This window comes from Melanaphis sacchari, unplaced genomic scaffold (genome assembly GCF_002803265.2).
Source record: "Melanaphis sacchari strain LSU unplaced genomic scaffold, SCAv2.0 Contig63_pilon_pilon, whole genome shotgun sequence".
NCBI classification, from domain to species: Eukaryota; Metazoa; Arthropoda; class Insecta; order Hemiptera; family Aphididae; genus Melanaphis; species Melanaphis sacchari.
The window spans coordinates 400,975-420,686 of NW_020271454.1; the positions used below are offsets into that span (position 1 = coordinate 400,975).

At 25.6% G+C, this 19,712-nt stretch overlaps 1 long non-coding RNA gene across 1 annotated transcript; it reads left to right on the forward strand.

The window, feature by feature from the left end:
* The first annotated feature begins 969 nt into the window (after positions 1–969).
* On the forward strand, positions 970–19,119 carry LOC112600329. Its single transcript, XR_003114995.1, has 3 exons — positions 970–1,112; positions 18,518–18,726; positions 18,898–19,119. It is a non-coding gene; the product is annotated as an uncharacterized LOC112600329 (long non-coding RNA).
* The last annotated feature ends 593 nt before the right edge of the window (positions 19,120–19,712 follow it).

The following is a 19,712-nucleotide window of genomic DNA, read 5'->3' on the forward strand; positions in this document are numbered from 1 at the left end:
TAACTTACAATTTTTTTTTATTATTTCACAATATTTTAAGGGCCATTTAAAGATCAGCTTTAGAAATTTAAACGAAACCTATACTATTTTTGCAATTATCATAATAAAGAATTTTTTGTGTTAAAAGAATCGTTTCTTTTATAATTAAAATAATCAGGATTAAACTTAAGTTTAATGAATGTCAAAATATTTTATTTTTTATATATTTTAAAAAATAAAACGCATATTCTACCATATTTTTATTGTATGTATATATCTTAGCCCTACATACTGTTGCAGTAATAACTATATATTATAGCATATAGGTGGTGACTAGCTGCTTTCGTTTTAAGTTTTGGGATGTTATAAAAAAAAACGATCTCGTCTTCTATTGCTATACATTATAACTGATTTTTTTAAGTCTATAAATGCATTTTACATGTATATTGACATATGCGAAATAAAATCGTGTACCGCTGAACTTAAAAGTTACAAGATAAGTACTAAGCACTACCAATTTGATTAAAAATCGCTCAATAGAACGACCCGAAATATTTTTTTTAATTTCCAACCGTTGTGTGATATTTGAAAACCTACAACTCGTTTGCTTTTCTAACATTAATAATACTACTCGTATAACTATAAATAATTTTTCCGTTTGCCGCAGCATAAATAATAATAATTCATTTTTATCTACCGCAGTGATAAATTGAACGTATATACAATCGCCTTATACGCACACAATAATAACAACTACCATGGTTTATCGTAATAACTTAATAAAGTTATATTATTACTTTTATATTTAAGTACTTAACCGTTAACCCTATGAACTCTATTTGTATAAAATATACGGTAATCTACGGTTCACAAATTTTTTGTATACATATTATAATGTTATCTCAGTTTGTTATTATTATTATTTATTAGTATTGTAATTTTCAGTGATACACAGCAAATATCGATGTAAAATGTCGAGCAATCGTTATTTCGTTCTGAACGTCTTAACTTAATTACAGCGAGATCCAGTTTCAGCCATTATAGTCAAAATTGTTTCAGTACGCGTTTTAAACGTCGAATTACACAGTTATTAAACAGTCGACGGTGATAAAAAAGTGAGAACAATATAGTGGGTAAGTGATAATTTTTTACTCATCACATATAAAAAAAGTAAAATATTTATGATGTATTTTATTAGGTTAAACGATTAGGTTGTACGATTATTCTTTCGATAGTACTTATCTTATATTAATCGATTTTTATTTTGGTGCAAATTACAAACACAGTTTAAAAATTTTGATGCAAATTACACATGTAAATATTTAGGGTCAATTTTGGTGCGAATTGACCACGCCCTCATGGGAGCCTATAGTCTCATAGGAATGTCTATGATAAATGTTAATGAAAAAGAAATAGCATCATATTTTGTACCCGGGTACCTAGCCTGTATACCTGTGGTGTTAAATTCTTAAATTCGCCACTGCTAAGAATATTGAAAACCAAAATGGACGTGTTCTGGAGCCGTGTTATATTATAATATAATTATTTATACTATCGATATTTTTTTCAACCATGATTATACGCTGTTCGATGTCCTCTGACCTGATGTTCTTTGCCGAGTGAAATACCCAGTATCTTTGGCAATTACTTAATATTTTTTTTATAATATGCGCCGGCGTGCTCTTGTATTAAAAAAAAATTATTTTTTGTGCCTAATATTTTATTTATTAATCAACTGTCATTTTCTACAAAATTAGATCTGTATGTATTTTTTTCATTTAGTGTAAATTGTTAACACAATATCACAGAATAATTATTCAGTGTTATTATAAAGATTTAACTAATACTTTCTTAAATTATGATTTTTATACAAAATTATTTAAATATAAGGTAGATTATATTATATTTATAATCTTATGAAACTATAACACGAGCTTTGAGGGGCCGTCCCCCTCCCTCAATACGTACTTTATTTATAGTTCATTAATAATATCAGAGATGTCCCGGTAGACTGTAATTATATGTAAATTGTGACCACGATTAAAATAATGGACTAAACCTTTCTGCTGTCACATAATTCCTAAATTTTCACCAAGTTCTATAAACACTAAAAGGAAAGGTGTCTAACTAATAACTATCAAAGCTTCGGCGATTATGTGCTGGATAACGAGGGAAAAAATTCAGGCACAGATCGAGATCAAAAATCTGGGAGAGGGGCGAATAATTTTTTAATAGGTACAGTAGAACCTTGATTATCCGGGGTAATGATGGTGAGAGGGTCACACGGATAAATGAAAATTACGGTTAATCGAGACTTTTTATAATAATGACATTTTTTAATTAATTATAATTAGAAATACATAGGTACAATTTTATAATTATGAAATTTTAAAAATGTCATTTATACGATTGTCGATATCGAGTATTATGTTTAAAAATTTTCGAAAGAATGGGCACGGATAATCGAGTCATGGATAATCGAGGTTCTACTGTACCTACTTTATTCATAATTTAAAATTTTTGTTATAAAAGTAAGTATAGATAATCAATATAATGAATAAATTAATGATTATTTAATATAATATAAAATTTAGAAATTAAATAATAAAATCTAAACGTCTATTTACATATTCGCTTTTTCCTATATATATAATATATATATCCACCCTGTATAATGTATAATATATTATATTATCTGACGTATATTATGTAATTTGAAATATATTAATATCAGAATCTGTAGAGTTATAAAAAAAATGTGAGAAATAATACGTTTCGGGAAGCTAGACCCTTGGACCCCCCTGGATCAGTCCCTGGGAAGAATCTTGTATCATACATTTATACAGCGCGTTGAATTCCTAGACTAAAATACAATATTTATAGGCGTTTATAAAATATATTATATAGGTTGTAGGCATATAATATGAATATATTATGATATGATAATTGTTATACTTTAGAAAAATATTTTACTAATCTATAATAATTATTATTAACTAAACATAATCGTCTTTCGAAAACAGACATAAGCAATATCAGTAATTTATAAATTTTAAAATAAAACCATTCAAGTTGATATTAAAATAAATCAATTAGTTTGAGAATTTTAATTTTTATTAACGTTGGATAAAACAATATTATACAACATGTACATTATTTATCAATTATTTGGTTAATAGCGGACAATTAAATTATTGACATAAAATTACATTTATCTATATTTACAAAATTGCTGTGTATATGTATATGTCAGTCTATATACGTATTAGGGTTTTATTATTTTTTTTAATTAGTTGACATTGAATAGTATACCAATTAAAGTTAAATTTAATATTAAAATGTATATCATACGCTGAATATAATAATATAATATTTTAGTTTATATATTATTAGCTAATCTTCAGAAATATAGCTCGTCACTCGTGACAAATTTAATTCCAGTATTAAGTGTTTTACTCTATCCTATGCTCTATAAAATGTAAACTACACATATTTTTAATACATTAACTTGGGTAGTTTTACCAAATATAATATACAGGTTTAAAATTATATCCAATTATAATAAATATTTTATTTTATGTGACATATGACAACTCAGTATCAAAAAAAAATATTCGTTTTCGTGATTCATCAAATAATTCTTGTATGAACCTTTCCTTAAAATGTAAAAATTTTAAATATTAGCTTCAAGATATACATCTTTGAGGGTATGATTATTGTTTATTTATGTACAATTTACCAAATTTAAAAATCATATTTGTTTAGTTATCTTTATTCGTAAAGCTTTAACAAACTTGTATGAAATATTAGATTTGACTATAGGTCGCTTACACACACACATATTATACTACATTGCCTATTATTGTGATAAATAATTTATACCAAACACATTTTTTTAACTTTTCTTCCTTTTAATCTCGTACAAGCGATATCATGAGCATATATATGCATAGTTTGAGTATAATTTTATCAATCTGGCGGAAATCATAAAGTAATTAATAATTAATAATCATATCATTATAGTGATTTTTTCATACAGTATAATTAAATCATTTTAACATAAATGATTCATAGTTTTGGTGTTTAATTTTTCAATTCTAATTAAAATCATACAAAACGTGTACTTTGACCACGGCCAAAAGTCATTAAATCAAAAATATAATCTTTGTTAATATATACTATTTGAATTATTATCATGACGGGGGGCGCGTGTTATCTGACAATATTTTAAGCGTAGTGAGTAAGTCGATTATTTCTACAATAATGTAATGATAATATAATATCGCGGTTCGTCTATGGAACAATCATACTGCATTCTGTGTTTACTGCTATTAACAATAAACAAACAAAATATAAGAGTATGTTTAAATATTTGAACAGCTACGCATATTATAAATTTATATCATATACAATAAACGGTATAACCTTTTAATATCATAAAAGATATATATACAGAGTGCGGCATAAGTCGGCACATGCCGTTCTGTGGGCTCTCGTTTCCGCAGTTGCATCGAAAAAGATGGTCATCAGTTAGCATAACTAGTGATTTTTTGTAATTACTTAATAATATAAATAAAATCTATAATATCTAATAAATCTATATACAATATACATATTTAATTTTTTGTGTTAATTGGGGAAGGAACCGACTTATGCCGCACTCTGTATATATATGTATGCTATCTATCTTTAAAGTATAATGTTCGTAAATTAAAATCAATCCCGAGTATGGTTAAAATAAAATAAGAAAATGTAAGTCGATTGATTAATAATGTAAAGATAAATTATATTATTTTTTTTATCGGTTTTGTTTGTATTTGTATTGGTACTGATATGTTTAGTTATTATTAGCCGCCTGAAGATTAAACAAATTATAACATTATTAGGGCCAGGATTTATATACTCTAAAAACCTAAACAATATGCACTATAAAATATGCATTTATGTTTATTTTATAGGAATATATTCTATAAAATATAAAAAATTGATTAAAAATAAGTCTTTTATTTTTATTAAATATAAATAAAATCGAATGAAAGTTACGCGCACTCAGATTCCTGTATAAAGCCTACTCAATAAAAGTTTACTACTTGTCCCAATAGGTCTCAGGTTAAAACAAATAAAGATTTCACCAAACTACACGGACTGTAAATATGTTATTTTAATTTAAAAAAAGCAAAATATTACATACATATTATGCATTTAAAAAATATATATAATATGCAATATTTAAATCGTAAAATACAGTACATGTTAAAAAATGACAAATATGCAAAAATATGCAAAAAAAAAACTTTATACTTCGAATTTATTGACTACAAATCGAACTTGAAGCTACCTAGTTATTTTTTGGACTATTCAGAAAAAACATTCAAATGCATATAAATCCGGGCCCTAAACATTATGTAATATTATTGTATTGTAATGCGTATAGTCATTACTCAGTAATAGTGATTCAAAAAGATATTTTAATAAATGATTAAATATTCAACGAAGGGAAGGGGGTTAATTATTATGTAAAAAAAATTATATTTAATATAAAAAGTAAATTTATTTTAATTGTAATTGTAATAATTGTCATAAACAGTGATTTAAGTGTGTTTTGTATAAATAAAAAAATATGTTATCATCAAAAAATAAGTAAATTAATTAATATCTTGAAATAAAAACACAGACAAAAGTATGATTATTTGGACATTTTGTAAAACACAATTGTGCTTATTGTATGAATACTCATACAAATAAAAATTACCATAAATTATATTAAAACCTACTGCATGAAAATATTATTCTTAAAAAAAACTATATTAAAACTCTTTAAATGCGGTTAACAATTAAATTGGCTTAGTAATTACCATGATTATACATAATAATTTCAACTTGGTAAAAAATCAGTCTATTTAAAGTAGGAGATATATATACGATAATACAGAGTGTAACAATTAACACATAAAAATAAAAAATTAATACCAGTTAAACTTATAAAAAAGTTATGAAAAATATAAGGATAATAAATAATTGATAATTAAATCATGTTTTAAAATTTCCATAAATGATATTTTAAAAATTGGAAAAATCAAACTTTGACTTAAATAAACGTTTTACCACTAAAATTTAGATTAAATAATTGGTAACTTAAATTTTTTCCCTAAAAGATGTAATTAAATTTTAAGCCTTTTATTTTTTGAATAAAAAAATAAAAAATAGATTCGAACAAAAATTATTTTATTTTATTCTTCAGGCGTTTTCGTTACTCTCTGTATAGTTTACAATATAAATTAATTGTCATGTGGTTATGAAAAACAGTAAGAAGTGGTAGTTTATAATATTATAATAGGTAAAAAGTAAAAACCAAGTTTACCTCTATGAAAAAAATGATTTAATGATTTTAAAACGAACTAATCACATAATTTAGGTATTTATTTCCACGAAAATATATGCCTAACCAACAACGTTTATAACACATAGTTTATACGGCTTTCAGGACTGTTTTGTTTCATTGTCATTCTTATTTACAGCATATGTTTTTGTTTAATTATTTTTTATTTTTGAAATATTTTTAAAATAAAAATAAAAAATGAATCGTCAGAATACTCAAAAAATCTCTTCTGCAAAAATATCTACTACATATGTGATAAGAAATGGTGTGTATTTCTTACTTTTTTTAATAATTTTTTTTATTAGTTTTTATTTCCATTTTAAGTACCTGGTTATCAAGACATAGAATTGGAAATTGAATGGCCAAAAAAATTTTTTCTAATTTTGTTTAAAAATGAGATGACGTAATTTACGATAGATTAAAAAATACACGGATCGCAATCAATACGCAGCTATAGGAATATAATTAATTTTTTTTATGACACAAAATACTGAATTTGGATTTAATAAACATACTACTGGTTTTACGTTAGGAATGATACATATAGTAGATATGTTAATCTTTAATAATGTATCCCAAAAATTATAGTTTAGAGATGATTATGTTTTTAATTTATATAATTATGGTTGGAAATAATAATATACTTATGTGAATAGATTTTATACTTTGCACGATCCCTATATCTACTTATTCGGTTTTAATCGATTTATATTATTATACACTATACAGTGAAACCTCTGAATAGCGAACACTCTCGGACACTGAAATTTCGTCTGCTATTCAGAAAGTAAACATTTTTAAAATGCATAAAGGATAAATATGTAAAAGGAAAAAATACGAGTTAGATTAAATTAAATTATAACATTATTATTAAATGTTTTAATAGTATAATAGTCTTAACATTTTAATATACATAAATGTATACGTATAATATAAAAAAAAAGAAATGCATTGATGTATAAATACAATTCAATTTCGTGTGAAAAATCAGTTTTTGAACGAGTTTGGCATCAAAATTCGCATTAAAGCAAGTTTTTCTGTCATTTTGCCATTTTTTTTTTTTTTATATAAGTACCCGCTATTTGAAGGTTTTTTTTTTATTGAAAAATAGTGAAATCGTCACCGTTCCCCGAAAAACATCCGCTTATAAGGTAATTGTTCGGGGAGGTTTTACTTTATAACTATATAATACTGAACACTGAATGACGGATCATTCATTCGAATTATGTTCTCAGAATTTTCATCGTCTTATTTGAAATTCTTAACGTCGACCTTCAATTGAAAACCGCACCATTGTGCCAGAAGTCTGGTAAATCTAGAGCCACGCACTAGGTGGGTAATACTTGGAATATTCCTGGAATTCATTTTTATGGATCTTATGTGTTAAAATATAATATATAAGACGTTTATTGTATTCCAAGACAAGAAAATGCCTAAGTTTATTGGCTTCAAATTTGTACGGTACATTGTAAATTTTTTTTTCGCCTAACTTAACTGTGGTATTGTGTAAAGGTACGGTAAGGCTTTTTTTGCTAGATAACTATATGATAAACAGTTATTTGGTAAAACTGGTCTTATCCAATAATTTGTCGTCTTCTATGTGGCTCTACGGACGGCCTATATTTAGGCTACTATTAAAGACTATATTAAAATAATTTATTTATATTTCATTTTATTATCATAAAACGAAATATTTTACACTAGAAATAGTATAAATTATCACTAAAACATTACTTTTTAGCGAATACTTTGTCAGAGGAAAGAGCATAATGCTCGTGGAAGATGGTTTTTAATGGATCGCTATAAATTGTGTTCTATTTTACATTTAACAAAATGGCAACCCAAGAATAATTTGTATATAATATATATTGAGGCTCAAATTTTTATTCATAGATATGTAAAATAAGTCTAGGGATATTTTTGCCAATTAAATATATTCAGACTTAAGACTGGCAATATTGAAACATTGCCCATTGGTATGGTTAAAAATATAGGTTTTTGTTTAATGTTTATGATTAAACAATTTTTTGTTAAAAATTATCAGTAAATAAGTAACTAATAAAAATGTGTATGTTAATTCTCACACAAAGTCTAAAACATTATTAATCTTTTGTTTGCATAGCCGCTTAATTACATTTTTTTTATCGTATTTATATTTTTTTTTACCATCAAAGATAATTACTAGAGCTCGGAAGAAAAAAGGCAAAATATGCATGAAAAATTACTAAATATGCATTAAAGATAAATGTGCAAAAAAATTATTCTAAATTCCAAAAACAAATACATCAGATGTTGTTACTAAATTAATAAAATAATAATATACATAAAAACTGTTTATAATTGAAAAAAATGTATAACTGGTTGGCATTTTGACAGTTTATTAAGTTAAAAATAATATTAAAAATATTTTTTCAATATTTTTGAAATTACCATAAATACCTTTTTTAATAATTTTGAGTTGTATATTTAATATTAATTGAGTGCAATACAGGTTAAGAAAACAAAATCAATTTTTTTTAGAAAAATATGAAATATGTATAATATGCACATAAAATCAACAAAATATTCACTTTTTTCTAGCTAAAATTCACAAAATGTGTATTTTTAATTTTCAATTTTTTAACTCTATTGTACAGTTCAGATTTCTAGCTTGGTCTACCATAAACTGAGAGTATACAGAACAATATGCAATTCCTACAACTTCCGAGCCCTAATTATTACTTATCTTGAAATTGTTTAACAGAATGAAAATAATTAGAATATCTCAGGTAGCAATTTATGTACGTTTCAAAAATAGCCTACCCGCAATAATGCATAGTTAGTAGAAGTGTATGATTGTGATCTTTTTTTCGGGGACGCAATTTCGGTAGTTTTAAGAATTTGTTATTTTTCCGTAGGTATTGGTCCTAATTCTGTTTAAATACCAATAATATTATTTCAGTTTAATAAATTAACATAGCCAACTGCCAACCAGTTATCTGCTGATAATTTCAGTATATTACTGCACATAGTTCAATGCTTTACATAAACATGGTACAAATTAGTTAAATGTCAAACTTGTGCATAATATATGTATAAAGTTTACGATTTATTAACGATTATACATATAAATACATTTATAAAGCTTATTCAGTTCAAATTTAAAATTATAATTATTAATAGGTTAAACTAAAAAAAAAATTTTAATTAAATAAATAATAATACATTTTTATTTTTAAGTAATATATGTGTATAGAACTTTAATGTACACAATATTGAAAAGACAGATATTATAATAATTATAATCAAAATTAATTAAATTGTGATTTGATGATATGTTTTACATAGGATTATAATAAGTTGTGTAATGTGTAATGCGTATATAACGAGGGACAATTATTGAAGTCATTCGACTGTTAGTTAAATATACTGACAACATAATTCAATAAATAAATGGTACCTAGATTTGGATCATGCCAAAGTAATAGTATTACCTGTGTCCCGGTCATTTATGCTTATACTTCAACCTTACTTCACTAACGAGTAACGACACATATTCATTTTTCGATCTATATTATTTTAAAAAATCAGCGATGCGCCCAATAACAAATAAAATTACAATAATTATGGCGTTTCTTTCAAATTTAATTATTATAATTGACATAGATTAAAGTTAATTATTTTTAAAAATGTTTATGATAATCGCCGAGTAATTATTTCATTGGAAATTATTTTTCTAGATTTAAATACCTACTGGCAATTACATCGTACGCCGGGCGGCGCCTTTAATCGATAACGATGACAAAAATAATAATTATTATTTATTACTGCCGACTGTAGATGTCATAAAAGTCTCGATTTACATAAGTAATAATAATTGTGTGAAAGGGATTGCAGGAAAATTTTTAAGTTCCTTCTCACCTCCGAAACAAAATACTGAATGCATATTTTACATTGTTGAATTCATATTTTAAGATTTTAGTGCATAATTTGTGTTTTAGTATCTATAACTTCCAAACTCTAGTTATTATTATAAGATTTGGAAGTTGTTACACATCTATATATTTTTTTGGGTTATTAGATTTAATGCTTAGTAAGCTAGAAATAAGTTTTAAAACACAACCGAAAAAATAATTAAAACTGTATAATATATATTTTGATGTTGTTTTTAGTTTATAGGACATATTTTTAATTTTAGAATTTTTCGGAATGTATAATAGCTAATAAAAGATATTTATTCGTTTAACACGAGCAATAATACGGATTAGCGTAAAATTAAGTTATTTTTTTAATACTATTTTTATGTGTAGAAAAAGTTAGTTTTAGATTAACAAGTCATTTTTAAAATAAACGATGAATTCATTGAGAAATAGGCAGTACGTTTTCTATTCTCTCAACGTCAATTGAATTATTGACATTTTTTCCAAATAAATTGATATCTAACTCGATTTTATAAATTTTTGCAATATATATGTCTACCTCATAATATAATAAAATATTTAAATGTTGTACAATTAGGAAAATCGTAAATTAAAAATACATAATATTATACATTCATTTGGAAAGCGCTTTCGTTTTCACTTTAAATTGCATCGTGTTTTTATTATGACTTTTAACCCATTTCTATTCGTAACTATTAAAGCATACTATATAATGTATAATCATCATATAATACACGAGTATGTGTTATTATAATAAAAATGAAAATTTTAATACCTTATGAAAAATTGTTATTGTTATTTATTTTATAATTAATGTAATTTTTAGACTACAGCTAATTTAAAGTACCTGTATACATTTTATAAATCTAACTTTTCTATGAATATCAATTGTTTGTAATTTTATAAGATATTTGCACTTAAACGGGAAAAAAAAATAAAAAAGTAAATGTTTTTAAACCATATTTGTTCTTTTTTGAGTTCATATAACATTATGGTATTCACATTTAGTTAATTTCGAACCATTGTTATCATTATTTTAAAACCGAAAAAACAGTAAGCCTCTCAACCACTAAACACACTACAATTGTGTATAGAAATATATCTTATCGTGTTTCTTAATAATGTGTAATAAATGTTTTCGATGATATCACGATTCTAAAAAAATGTTTTCTTTCTTTCAAATAAACTATATTATACTCGTAAATAATAACAACAATAATAATACTACGAGTAACATCACAATTACATCTAGTATACCGGTTTAACCGTCGCGCGTCGTCATACGTCGACGTTTTAGTGGTGAATGGCCCGACATAATATTTCTCACTGACATTATTGGTGAACGAGGAAAAAAAACATTCACTATAATGTATTTTTTTTTGTATTCGATATATTTATCTTTACATCTTTTATTTGCATATAATTATTAAGGCGCGATGCGATACTGTGATATTAGAAGTTTCGAACCGACTTCCGGGATTTTCGTTTTCAAAAACGAAATTTGTTGTTAGGCCCCATTTTACGGAAGAAGTCCAAAATAAATTACTTTAATCAAATATTTATGATAAATATTTAGTTTTTCCTGAAGTTACGTAGCGATGTACATTTTAGTTGCTTGCCGTGTGCATATATTTATGCTTCTCACTATCCATACGTTTACTGCTGCGCATCGTCGTCGGCATGGGTTTTCTTTCTATTCAAATGTGTTTGTTACATAAAATGTTTTGGGTGAAATATTTGCGGTATCTGTAATGATAAGTATTATTAAAACTATAGAAATCATATCATATCACTTTATTTGATGTTATTTCTAACATTTCTGTTGTAGACAATAGGCGTAAAAATAAAATAAAATATTATTTCATAATTATTATTCAACTATTTATTTTTTAAATTTTTTACTTTTACACGACAGCACAAGTAATTCAGCTAGCTACTGTAAATATTATGATGATTGTCAACGATTTAATAATGCGTCGCACAAACATTTTAAGCGAGCATGTAGGTGTAATTTTAAATCACGATATTATAGAGTACTACACTATAATAGAGGACCACTTGTACACTTGTACGAAAACACCAAAAAGAAAAGACTGCTAATATTGATTTTCCGCGTTTGGTTGTTACGCCGCTGGAAAAGTTTTCGGTAACGCATTGACGTCATAATAGGCGGGTCCTAAGTCCTAACTACGTCAATAGCGTCTACGAGGCGACAACGGTTTTCACTCGTGTGGCTCACACAATGAAACGTATAATAATAATTGATTCTGAATGGAGTATTGGACGTGTGATCATTTTTTTGATTTTTTTGGAGCATTGTGTAACAGTATATGCTTAAAAAACGCGACAAACGTAAAAGCGTAAGCGTTATTTAAGGCTTTTATAGGCGTCCGTGCGGGATATACAGAATAATAATATCTGGTTGTATACCAAGTGGGCTAAGGGTAGAATGTTTTGGCGTTTGAACAACAAAAAAAATGTATATTTACATAAAATAAGTACGTGGCTATTAATGAATGATTGAGACAAGAATTGGCTAACATATAATTTTGCAACCCTCTCCCTCTAAAAAATGTAAATATTATTTTATGAACAGGAAATTTGATCATTAAAATTAAATTTAAATTTATATTAATTATTTACCTAATCGTGAATTTGATTATATTACAATATAACTGATATTTGGTTTCAAAAAAAAAAAAAAAATTTAATCAAGTAAGTTAGAATCAAAAATATGTGTACAGTTTATTATTTACTACCTTCTTGTTGCTTATCATTTTACGGGCAAATAAAAATTTTGATTGCAGGATGCCTCTTTTATGACTAGCATTATTATATACACATAAAAATACAAAGTATAAAATATGTATTGTATAAATAAAATCTTAAATCATGACAAATTATATTAAAAATTCTTCGACGAGATTTAATCATTATCATATTTGCTTATAATTATAATTTATTATTATAACCGTTATGATATTTCCTTAACATTAATTAGCTGGATAATCGGCGTTCTACTGTATAACAAAGTAACCTATAGGACATCAACGTGTATTATACACGTATAGATACTGCAATAAAATCTAGAATTTATTTCATTTATTATTAGTATACGTTTTATATTATAGTTTTAAAAATTATTGATGTTCGCTCCCAATTGTCTTGCACTCAATTGTCATTGCGTCTAAAAGCTCGCACTCAATTTTACGTGCCCAAGTGTCGTACACTCACCGCGTACGAGTGTATGATAATTTTTAATTCTATTAGAGAAATAGTGTGGAGTTTCGTTGACACTTGGCGATTAAAAAATTATTTTCGTGTTTTGTATAGTTTAATAGATTTTTGAGATTAACAAATGCATTCACTATGGATCTTTTATTTAAGTTCCTAAAATTTGACTGAAACATACGTTTATCACATCATTTACATATCAACAACTATAGAAAATAATATGTTAGTGAATTATAGTTTGTCGCACGTCATCGTAGTTTTATATTTTTGTGTTATTTGAGTTTATTTAATTTGACAAAGGGACTAGATTTATTTATTGAACCATTTTATTGTTATATTTTATGATCGCTGGTATCTTTACTGCATGTATAAAAATTCAACAAAAAGTAACGATCAATTTCAATAAATTATATATACCAACCCGTCAATAAAACACTTTTATTATTAAGAAATAATAAATTTTCAAGGCAATAAAAATAAATAACTATTATGTCAATACAAATTGCATAGGTAGATACATTTTGTTGATTTAATAAGTCTGATTTATTAAAATGACAATTTTGTTTTCAGTAATTTGATTAAAATTTTAATAAACGAATAAATTGTTTGTTAAGCTGACATAATATTTTATACTTTAAACCTTAGTATGTCCATATGTTCACGTATTTTAACGGCTCGGTTTCTGGGACTCGAATAATATTTAATATTATACAAAGTAGGCCACCGTGTTTTCCAGTTTTTGAATATTAGTTGTATGAAAAAATGAGGAAACGCGATGTTTCACTCTGTATATACGCAACATCTTGACACGTTTGAATAGTCTTTTATTTGGATTTCAACGAATCTTTAACGATTTTTCCATTTTAAAGTTTTCTTATAGAACTACATATATCGTATTACAGCACAGACAGAATTATTATCAATAATTATATGACTTAATATACCTATTAACAATATTTTTGTCACTGTCATCTGTCATAGCTAGGATTAGGATTTATATGCAACAGTATATTTTTTTTGCAACTTCTGATTATTGCTTTTGTAAGTAATGTCCACGAATTATCTCATGATGAGATAAACAGTAGTGATTTTATTTTGCACGTTTTTACATATTTTGGACTAAAATTCATGCTCTTGCATATTTTAACTATAAAAACGCGAAAAATGCATATTTTATGGTATATTTTGTTAACAGACGTTTTTATCATACGACGCTATTCAAAAATACCTATTTAAGATATACCTATATTAAGGTCTAACAGAAAACCGTCCAATTTTGAAAATTTAAAACACCATTTAATTGTTTTGGGTAATACATTTAAATAGCGTGAATTAGTTGAAAATATTATTTAATTAATTTTAAACCTTATGATTTTTTTTTTAAGTATATATTTCATATTTTTTGGCGTATATCTATATAATATTAATTACATATATTAGTATATTTTTTGTAAGCCAAATGCATATTTTACAATTTTTTATTGCATATAAATCCTAACCCTAGTCATAACACTCACATCTCGCAAGTTGTTAACGACGAGGGCTTGAGCTATTTTGAACTGACCATCATTTTTTTTTTTAATATTACAATAAAATAATACTTATATTATTTTAACGCTTCAACTTACAAGTCACTAGGTAACTACCATATTTTATTTTTTTTAAATATAGGTAATAGTGATATAATTAAATTTGTAAGAATGCATATTTTTGTTTTATTGCATTTAGTATTTAACCATTTGTCATCACACTTATATGGCAATGTATCATGATATATTAATATCATAAATAATAAAGTATTTAAAAAATTAAAGAATTATCATATTTAATATAATATCATCAATAAAATAATTTGTAATTAGTCATAAACTCATAACAGTCATAACTAATCGAGTGGCTTAAGACCCATTTTGTAGCATAGGTATGATTTGATAAATTTTTAAGTGGCTATTCATGGTAATTTCGGAGATTACATCGCAAAGAACCTTCTAATTATGTCTATTTTTAATTGGAAAAGGCATACTACTTCACATAGAGCGTCATACTCAACAAAACAAAAACAAAACTGTTTTAGATCAATCCAACAGGTAGGCTTGATAAGCATAAAACTGTGCTAAATAACTTGGGACCGCAATAATTTGTGTACATTTGAAAAAGGTAAATCGAATCACGTGAAAAAAATAAGTAGTATGTAAGTTAGGTACCGACTTACCCTCTAATTACCATAATGTATAATTAATTAATTTGTATCCACATTATATTATTAACTGGAACGTACATGAAACTTATCTGAATTAGTTTATTTAATTTTGATTTAAGAATGATAATAAAAATTGATTTTTTAATTAATAATTTATAAAATTTATTACATAATCACAAAATATACCTTTTATTTTTTCCTAAAACTGATTTAGGTACAACATTTTATTCCCCGTAGTCAAATTAACCAACAAATAGTCGTTCAGAATCCAACTTACCAATCGCGCTTAAGTCCTGCAAAATCTGCAGTTTCAGCAGCATCGGAATCGTTAATTTTATTAAGTATACCTAAATTAAAACTGAATAACACAATAGCTATTTACTTGAAATTTTTACCTCAAATATTCACATTAAATATATATATTATGATATAACTTACAAAATATATTTATCACTTTTTTAACTTTTTTTTAAATTGTTCTTACCACAATTAAAAAATATTAAAAATAAGTAGACACAATTAATATTTTGTTATTTGAACTAATTGAGTTGAAATTTTGCCTACGTTGAATATTCAATGATTTTCGTTATTTTGGTATTATTTAAAAAAATTTAGTCGTAGAAATTAAGATATAAAATATTCTAGAATGACTTAATAAATGAGTATGAGCATTTTTAAATTGTAATATTTTACAAATCACTTCACACCTTACGAAAAGAAAACATGGATCTAACACCAACCGGTTTTAATGAATTAAGAAAATACAGGCGAATTTTTAGGTACGTGTGTATAGGTAGGTTTAAATGGGCGTGAAGTAGTAGTATGACGAGTGAGGACTGTAAGTTGAAAAAGCAGAGCGTCCTCCCACACACACAGGTACATGTCACCACCTCGACACTTCAGAATTAGCGTGTAACGATAATGAACGTATATTATTTGTTATTATTGTCAATCTAACTGATACACTGAAAAAATAGGATCAATTTTCTGAAAACTGATTCAAATTTGTTAACTAATATACCGGAGAAGCATTGTCTCTTGTCTTCCACACAGGTATTACTTATACATATACATAATAGATTCATATTATGTTTTAATTATATTTAATATTAGAGCGAATGCACTGTTTATTGAATTTGTAGTAAAGAATAATAACCGTGCTGTAGTGAAGCGTTTTTTTCTCCAAATATTTACTTTAAATTGAGTTTTAAGTACTTACATAATTCCTTTTTTAAATTCATAAAACTCATTTCAAAATAAGTAGGTACACGAAAAAAAAACCTCTAATTATATTAAGTACCTACATTGTTAGTTGATATTCATCGTCATTCGTAATTTTACTTAAACATCAACAATTACACTTTAAGCAGTTTAAGCGTACCTATTATAAAAATACCATTTATGAACGAATATTTTCTTTTTACGTAAAAAATTATTTAAAAAAAGAGTAAATAGATAATATCACTCTCTTGTTAATACGCCACTTAAACGTATCTATTACTTATAATAATTGGAGTAAATAAGACATTTTTTAACCGTTTATCAGTGTAATATATATAAGTGTCAGATATCTACTCATATATAATGTACATGATGTATAAAATATTATTACATACTATTACTATTTTACTTTTTCCACGTTTATCATGATAAACGATTTATTGATATTTAACGCATAATATATCAAGACATTAAAATATACACTTTTTTTTATGTAATTTGCTAAAATGTAATTCATTTTAACGGACATGATATTATATTTACGTACAGCGTACAGTATTTTAGTAATTCAATTTGACTAAGTTCTAATTTATTATTTTACGCGTAATACATCTCTTTAACGCTGACATTTATTTTTGATTAAAACTATTACTAGCCAAATTTTATCCTTTAAAGAATTAATAAAAAAACAAAAATTTAAATACTTTATATGAAATGTCTACATTCATACTAAACAATGATATCACAACAAGTTGCTCTGAAATGTTAGCAGCTTGTATATAATTCTTCTTAATATCATTAATTAATTTTGCAACCGTTGAAAGAGTCTTTTCAAAACTAAAAATCATAAAAAACCATTTAGGTAATTCATATTTCATGTGGCCAGAATCGACTTTCAATTTTTAAACATTGTCATATTCAATATAGAAAAAGATAGGACTTCTAAGTTGAAAACAGACAAATTAATTAAAAGTTTTTTTAAATCATCTAGAAACATTAAATTTCTTTAAATATAATTTTACCATGTCTGTGTTGTACTTGTAAAATACTTTGTTGACCTGTTTAAAAATGTGTAATTATAACAATATAGATAATTTAATTTTTTTTTTTTTTGATAATGGCCACTTAAATAATGTTTAGTTTCAGGACTAAGAAATTCTAGTTGCGGCACTGAGTTATAATTGTTAAAAATAAGACTTCTCGTAGTTTTTAAATGTGTTGTCTTAAGGTTGACCAGGGTAAATGCCCAAATTGCCTACCCTCTCCAATTTACGCTTATGTGAAAGATAAACATTAAAAAAATATTCAGAATTGATTGCATAAATATTACGAATAAATGTTTATCCTCGATTGTTTACAAATATTATTAATTATTATGGGTATTGGAACTTGCAATATTATTATGCTACCTAAAAAATCTTAACACTATAGTATATAAGTAATACCTATATGATATTATAATTTATAATATTACATTATTTAATCATAGATTTATATTGTGTTATACATCACAGAGAATTAAAATTAAATTCATAAATACGTCTAATACGATATATTTATTTAGTATTTCTCGTATGTACACAGAACTTACGCATTCAACATGTGCAACCCAAACAAAACAAATCAGCCTCGGTACACGAAGAACCGGCGCAGAAGGGGCGCCGGCTTCACATTATATAACCAACATTTAAATCTGCCGGTTATATTTCGAGTTTGGAGTTTGTCAAGTTCGGATACGTTCAATCCGAATAATCCAGCGCCAAAGACTAAGGATGATGCACAAAAAAAATAACGTATGTTAAGTACTTAGACATTAAATTCTACAGTCTTGCAAAAAACACTTTAACTCTAGTTATCTGTCAGACTGATTTAATAATATCATGTATTATTATTATTATTTTTTTTCTATCTTTAATTGTATACACGTGATTTCTGTTGTAAATAGATAACTTGTTTATTTTCAGTTGTGAATAAACCGCCAACGGACACCTCCGCCCACTCTTCAAGTCGTCGCGGTCGAATCGTATAATAATTAATTTATATTTAGTATTCCCGTGAACTTAGTTATTCACTTATTGTATTAAGTTTGATTGTTTTTTTAGTAATGACTGTCTATTGCTGTCATTAATGTTCTAAAAATGTAATAAATAGTTGACTCAATATTAAAATGTTATTTCCAACTCACATTATTTATTTTGTACGATGTATACTAAATATTATAATAATATTATTTCATATTTTGTTACAAATAATGTAAACTTAATATGATATTATAAAATTTTGATATTCTAAAATAGATTGCCGTATAATATTTTGCGTTATACCCATGTTTCATAGCGTATTATATTCGATAATTAAAAATACTAATCAGTAAATTTTGTGTCTTATTAAATACTAATTAGTTGATTCTGATCCCGAACGTCGTTGCCTGTGACAAATTAAATTTCTGTGATTTACTTTTTATTAAAGTCTGTTAAATGTTGACTGCGCAGATGATTATCTTATAGTTATTATACTTATTAGAATATTGTTTTAACTAAATCTAAAATACAAAAAAAATATCGTTCATCACATCAAATAAAGTGATAGTTTTCGTAAGTAAACTATGTTCATTATGTGTGTGTTAAAAATCAATAAGTATATATAAATAGATCTTGCTGAATTGGTTGACGACAATTTTATGAAAATCGTTCAATAAATTGTCGATTTGCATAAGATTTATCATCTGTCTACCTTTCAGCAATCATCATACAATTATTCCAAACGCAACGCAATTAAA